General features: G+C 48.5%; 1 long non-coding RNA gene across 3 annotated transcripts; it reads right to left on the reverse strand.

Moving 5' to 3' along the window:
• Positions 1 to 770: 770 nt before the first annotated feature.
• On the reverse strand, positions 771 to 6,375 carry LOC124234126 (uncharacterized). Of its 3 annotated transcripts, none has more exons than XR_006887229.1 (4): positions 6,217 to 6,375; positions 3,475 to 3,626; positions 2,476 to 2,611; positions 771 to 1,671 (listed from the first exon to the last, which is right to left on the reverse strand). It is a non-coding gene; the product is annotated as an uncharacterized LOC124234126 (long non-coding RNA). The 3 variants fall into 3 exon arrangements; XR_006887231.1 differs by having other exon boundaries at positions 2,458 to 2,611; XR_006887230.1 differs by lacking the exon at positions 3,475 to 3,626.
• Positions 6,376 to 6,718: the final 343 nt, after the last annotated feature.

Genomic DNA, 6,718 nt, shown 5'->3' on the forward strand with positions numbered 1-6,718 from the left:
GACAAAGAGAGACAGAGAGAGAGAGGTGGGAAGGAAGAGAGGGTGAGTCAAAGGCTCTTTCCGGAAAAGCACCCCTGTGACTGAAGAGATTCCTTTTCTTTCTCTCTGTCTCTGTCTCTGTCTGTCTGTCTGTCTGTCGATATAGACATATATACATCTCCCACAGATACTAACCGATCAATGGCTTCCGCGCTAGTCACTGGGTCAGTTACCTGGGGTCATACAGCCCCATTCGGAGTGCCAGGCGAACCCATGCAGTGGGCCTCCTCACCCCCCAGGCCCCTGTGTCAGCCCGGCACGGCCAGCACACGGTGTAGGACAGAGACTTTCTGACCTCACTGGATCTCGGGGGCTGTGAAACGTTCATGTGCACGGTACAACTCCTCACCACCAGTGGGTGAAAGGAAGGACAGCTGTGTAAATGGAATACATGGAGCTTTCCTCCCTTCTTTCCAACTGGTGAGCACTCTGTGGGCCAGAGGCCCTGGGAGGGGCAGGGGCAGGTCAGGAGGGCGGGTGACTCCCCACAGGATGGGCAGGTGGCACCTGTGTAGGGACAAAAACCCAGGCAGTGTCACTGTGATTCCTGCTGACCTTGCCACATGACTGTTGACCTCTGACCCTAGGTCTCTTGCTGACCTTTAACTGGTTGATAAAAATGAAATCGTGTGTTGTTTTATAACAACCAGATCTGAAGAATTGAAATCACATGTACCTTCTATTACATTTGATCCAGTAATACCCATAATATGCTCGATGACAAACTAGGGTTAATCAGTGGAAACCTTGCTTGTATTCAAAACTACAGAAACATGTGACCAAATGCACAAAAAAGGTCAGAATTTCCTTCTCTAGACTGGTCCCCTTATGACCCTGGACAAGCCACTTAAGTGCTCTGAATTTCACTTCCACATCTATAGACCGGCCCTGTAAGACCTGCACGTGGGGACACCCTGTAAATTAAATGATGATATAACTGACAGGAAGCAGCCTCTCTCCACACATGTCCTGGGCACACGCACTCTGAGATGCACAGTGAGCAGAGGGAGGACGTCCCCTCCCTGGGGGACACACCAGCACACCCACACTGAAGCCCCTGAGCCAACAGCAGCGAGGAATCGGGCCTACAGCTTTCTCCCCCAGTTCTCTCCGAGCTCATTTGCCATGGAAATCCTTCTCCCCACGTCACACGCACTAAAGTCATGGGGACGTGTCCCAAGGACCCACTAAGACAGACGCATGTGTAAAGAACAAGCATGTCCCTGCCACAAGACCAGAGATCAGAGCTCTTTCGGGGTTTGTTCAGAGCCTGCCCAAACCTCACAGAGTCGGGACTTCACTCCCGGAAAGCAGGCTGGGAAAACCCCCAGTTGTTAGCAAGACACAGGCCCCACCAGCCCTGGAGTTTCAGGCCGGCCCACTAGCCCGTCCTGGGTCTGCCTCCAAACGAAAAAAGAGAAAATCTCCCGAGACGCTCCGCAGACACACCCCGTTTAACTCGGGGGCAGACCGTTGCTCCCCTTTGTCCACTGCAGCGACACACAGGAGGCCTGCGTCGACCCTGCTGACAACTCCGCTTATTTCACTGAGTCCACCGACGCGAACACCACAGGCGGGCCGCCCTGGGCTTCCCGGGAAGGACGCTCTCTCCAGGGAAGTGAGGAGAAGTGGCTGGGAAAGGAGAAATTTGAAAGGAGAACTCCATGAGACAAAAATACAACGCTGATGCCATCCAATTCCCCGAGTTTGGGGCTCTATTAAACTAACCTGTCACTCAGGCAGACACTGTGGAACCTCAGTGCTTTTCAATAATTTAAAGACACAAAATTCCTCCACAATATACCATAACTTGGTGTTTAATGACCACTATTCTAAGGATGTTTGAAAAGGTCTCTGGGGAACAGAAGAGAGCACTTGACATGTGACAGGGAGTCTAGAAAGACTTCTGAATTCTTGGCAGCCTGGACAAGGAGGGCCAGCCAGCGCCGGGGCCCCACTGCTCCTGGAGAGGCACAAGAGGCTGTTGTCTCCAGGACGCGCAGCTGGAATTCCATGTGGAGAGGGATTCCGTAAGAGAGGTCTCTTAGGGTTATTGAATGGGAGAGTGAGAGCTCTTTGGATAGTAGGCTAGGCCATCCACCTTTCTTCTGAGAAAGGGCTGCCACTAATATTTCCTCCCTACCACTTCTTTCTTGATACTTTGGTTTAAATGTTTTTGTTTTTGTTTTTTCTAACATACTTTTTGATGCTTCTATCTTTTGCCAGGTATTTTATTTAGTCAGCAACATTTTCCTTAACACTTATGGGTCTTTAAAGACAATCTTTACATTTCTCTGCTGTCCTGTTGCATGTTTGTTTACTTCTGCCCCATCTGGAGTGTGATCTCGGATATGTGGAATGCAGTGAGTTGAACTCTGTTTCCAGAAAGCTGTTATGAATGCTCCATTGATTACATACCTCTGCTTTCCCCCTCACCTGCCACACGCGTGATGAATTGGGCTCCTACAGACTCTTGGATCCATTCCACTAACCTCCATTCTGCTAATCTCTTTGTCTGTTTCCTTTGCCAGCACGTTACGTTGATCTCAGTGCATATAGTCAGGGTTCATATCTGTAGATAAAGGACATACGCACCAGTTTCCCCTTTTCAAAATTGTGTTAGCAATTCTCACATATTTGCTCTTCCACAGGAACTTCAAAAACTATCGGTTCTCATCACCACCTCCCAAACCAAAATCAAACAAAAAAGCAAAAAAAAATTAAAGCAATACTTATAGGAATGGTAATAAATGTATAGATAATTTCAGAATAATGAGCATTTGCATGACATGAAGTCTTCCCAATCAGGGACATGTAGATCTCTCTGTTTATTCCAATCTTGAATTAAGTTCATAAAAAAAAACTTACAGTTTTGACTCTAGAGGTCCTGCACTTTTTCTATAAAGTTGTTCCTATAAATATCCTATAAATTTACTTATAATTTTATCATCATTGTGAACATAATCTCTCATTTCCATTTGTAATTGGTTACTACTAGTAGAAAGAAAATTGGTTCTTTTTGTCCAGTTATCTTGTATCTAGCAACCTCAAATTTACTAAGGGATTTGAGTCTCTTGTTTTTCTAAGTAAACAAACATTGTCTGCAAATAAAAATAATTTTGGCTCTTCTGTTTTTCTTTGGGTACCACTTTGTTTTCTTATTTTATAGGATGAACGAGAGCCTTCCAAACAATGTTGGAAACGGGGACGACAGTGGGCTCATCTCATTCCTGATTTCAGTGGGAATGGCTGGGAGGTTTGGTAGCATCATCATATTAAAGAATTATTCTTTTCCTCTTTTACTTAAAGTAGGAATGGCCACTGCATTTTCTCAAATGCTTTTGCACATGATAGGATTTCACGTTTTCTATTTTAATTTGTCAATGGAATTAATCACAAGGGTCTCTTTCTCGATGCTGAGCCATCCTTACACACCTGGAGTAAGGCTCAGCGGTCAGGGTGCATTTTTCTTTTAACATGCTGCTGGATTGGGTCCGATGTTTCATTTACAACACTTGCTTTCACACTCACACTCTTCTCTTCTCATTGCTTTCTTTCCAGGCAGCCCCCTCGGGTCCCAGTGTTTCCTTGGATGCATAAGGCAGAGAAACACGTGTCACAGTCTGCCCCTCTGTGCCGAGCACCAGGCTCTATTTGCAGCTACCCACCTGACATCCTCCTGGGTGTCTCAAAGGCACTGTCCCAGCGTTCCCAGGGATACAGGCCAGAAACCCGGAACTCATTCTTGCCTCCTCCCTCAGGAAGTCCCATTGAGTTCACCCTTAAACACGTCTGCCCCCTGCCCCCGCTGCCTTTCTGGTCCAGCCACCTTCATTCCACGCTGCTGTGGCCGGCACCCCTCCAGGCCTCCTGTACCTGTCCGTAGCAGTCTCTGCAGAATTCAAACCTGGCCGGACTGATTTCCCTTCAGTGGCTTCAGGTTGTTTCCAGAATAAAGATAACATTCAGGGTGTGGCCTACTAGGCCCTGGGGTTTGGCCTTGCCCACCACCCGGCTACAGTTTCACCCCTCCACACACACGCCCTCCCTCTGGGCTCCAGCCTATGGGGTTTGTCTCAGACCCCCATGCAGGATGTACCTCTTCCTACTGGGCCTGTTCCCAGGCTCGGCCTTCTCCCCGACACCCTCCTCCTTCCTTGGCCTAATTAACTCCTCTGGGGAGTGCGCCTCTCCTCCAGGGCGCTTTTGATCACTCACTCAGGTGATCCTCTGCATGATGTCTGTCTTTCTCCCCAGACTGGAAGCTCCACAAGCCCAGACCATGCCTCTTTGGACTCACCCTTGTACACAGCATTCAATAATCTGTAATGAATTAATAAACTTCCTATCCTCACTGTGGGTTGATACTAAGGTTATGCTAGCTTTATAAAATTAATTGGGGTGCTTCCCATGCTTTTCCACGGTCTAGAATACTTTGACTATTGTCAGGAAATGTTCTGGGAGAAAGTGCCCTCATTTGGGTAATGAATGACGCTCTGAAGTTCGCTAGTGTGATGGTTAATTTTATGTGTCAGTTTGACTGGGCCACAGTAGTCAGATATTTGGTCAAACAGGTCTGGATATTTTTGTGAAGGCATTTTTAACATGAGATTAACATTTGGATCTGCCCTAATGTGAGTGAGCCTCATCCAGTTGGTTGAAGGTCTCTAAGAAAAAGACTAGGTTCCTTCCAGGAGGAAGGAACTCTGCCAGAAGTCTGCATTCAGATTTGAGATGCGGTGTCAATTCTTTCTTGGTTCTCCAGCCTGCAGCCCACTTGGCCGACTTTCGACTTTTTGGACTTGCTAGCCTCCATGGTCCCATGAGCCAATTCTTTAAACTCTCTCTCTATCTCTCTCCATATGTATATGTATATATATCCGTTTCTCCGGAGAAGCTAACTACACCTAAGGCAATGCTTCTTAAATTGTCTTCCAAGGCACACCCTAGGGTGGGGAGGGGAGAGCTGAGGTTGAGGAGGAAGAGGAAAGGAAGGAGAAGGAAGAAGAGGAGAGGGGAGGAGGAGGGGGAGGAATCTGAGCTGAGAAGGTGAGGCTCCCGGCTCCTGACCTCTCTGCAAACGGGGGAGTTCTGCTTTTATTATTCTTAGAAATTGAAGTTCCAGGCAATGTCACTCTAGGAGAGAAAGATTCTTCTAAATTAAAATTTAAGTCTGGAAACCACTTCTACGGAATTTCAATGGGCTCCATTTACGTGGATTCAGATGGTAGGATCTGTTTTCAGGGGGCCCCTCTATTCCCTAAGTAGGTTATGACAGGCCTTAGGCATTTATTTACTGTTTCTACACTCTTCTGACCTCTAATAAGATCCCATAAGCTTCTAAGAGATTCTTTAGTATGGACTCCACCCAGATAAACCCTGTCCAAGGGTTCAGTAAATTGTGTCATATTTGTGGTTCAAGGAGGGCCCTGGGAGTTTTCCTTTGAAGGTTCTGGGCTCAGCCAGGTTTGCTCACAGTGGGTCTCATGTAAGAGTGTGGAGAGCAGATGTAGACAGGGCTGAGGGAAGCCATCCATTCCAGAAAGAAGGAAGGCAACTCATTGTTACCAGGAGCACGGCCAGGGGAAGCCATACTGAATTTCTATTTATTACTTTTCTCAGCACCACAACTCTCTGTCCTTACCCCAAGTAATGATTTCTAGAAGCACATTTACTGCCGCAGTGGTCATCTCTAAAGGCCTCACCCGTTACGTTTTCTTACAGAGAACCAAAGAGGGGGGCGGTTAGAAGGAAACATTTCCCTCCTTTTCCCCCCATTAACTGGTTTTTGGCTTATTTAAAAAAAACCTAAAGCCGAATGACTTTAATCACTCAAGTTAATTAACTAGTTATAAAAAAGGGAGCAGATGCAAAAACGGCGAACTAGTGAGGGCTTTCTGCTTGGTGCTATTCTTGACTACAATGCTCTAAAGGCAGGATGAGGAATGTGGGGCAGGTTTGCTCCCAGGCACCACAGAGGGCACCGCCTCAGCCTTGGTGCTGAGGCCACCAGGCTGCTTCCTCTGCCTGGTTCACCAAGCCTGTCATTTTCAACTTGCCCAGGACACCAGTTCCCGCCTCCAGGCAAAGCCCATCCTTACCACACAAAGCATGTTCTTAAAATTCTTTACAGATTAACCCACATTAATCTAAACCCGATAAAAGCATAGGTTTTACCTTCTACTGGGAGCTGCATTGTAATTTCCTCCAACAACCTGCTGAAAAGACCAAGGGAAACTTGCAGCCGGCCCTGGAGGGAAGCTGCAATTACCGGGGTGCGAGGCCGGCGGGGCAGCGGCACCCACTTCAAAGGCGCGGAGGGCGGGAGCAGGCAGAGCTGTAATTAGCGTGGCCCCGCCGGGCGACCACGGGCGTGCTCACGCCTCGAGGCCGCCGAGGAGCAAGAAAGCCCCGCGTGCGCACGCAGAGCCGGCAAGAACAAAGGCGCCCACTGTTTGATGTGAATCACCCGGAGTCCCGGAGGGGAGGCGCGCACCTCCGCCCTGCACCCGGGGACCCGGCGGAGCGCCATCCCTCTGCCGGTTCCCTGCAGACTCAGGAATGCAACGAGAAGGCCAGGCTCTGGGGAGACCGACGGGACGCATCGCTCTCTGCCAGCGCTCGCCCAAGCGCTCCGAAGCGGGATGAAGATGAACGAGGTCTGCCCGCCCGCACTTGT

The sequence above is a fragment of the Equus quagga genome, unplaced genomic scaffold (assembly GCF_021613505.1).
Source record: "Equus quagga isolate Etosha38 unplaced genomic scaffold, UCLA_HA_Equagga_1.0 71534_RagTag, whole genome shotgun sequence".
NCBI classification, from domain to species: Eukaryota; Metazoa; Chordata; class Mammalia; order Perissodactyla; family Equidae; genus Equus; species Equus quagga.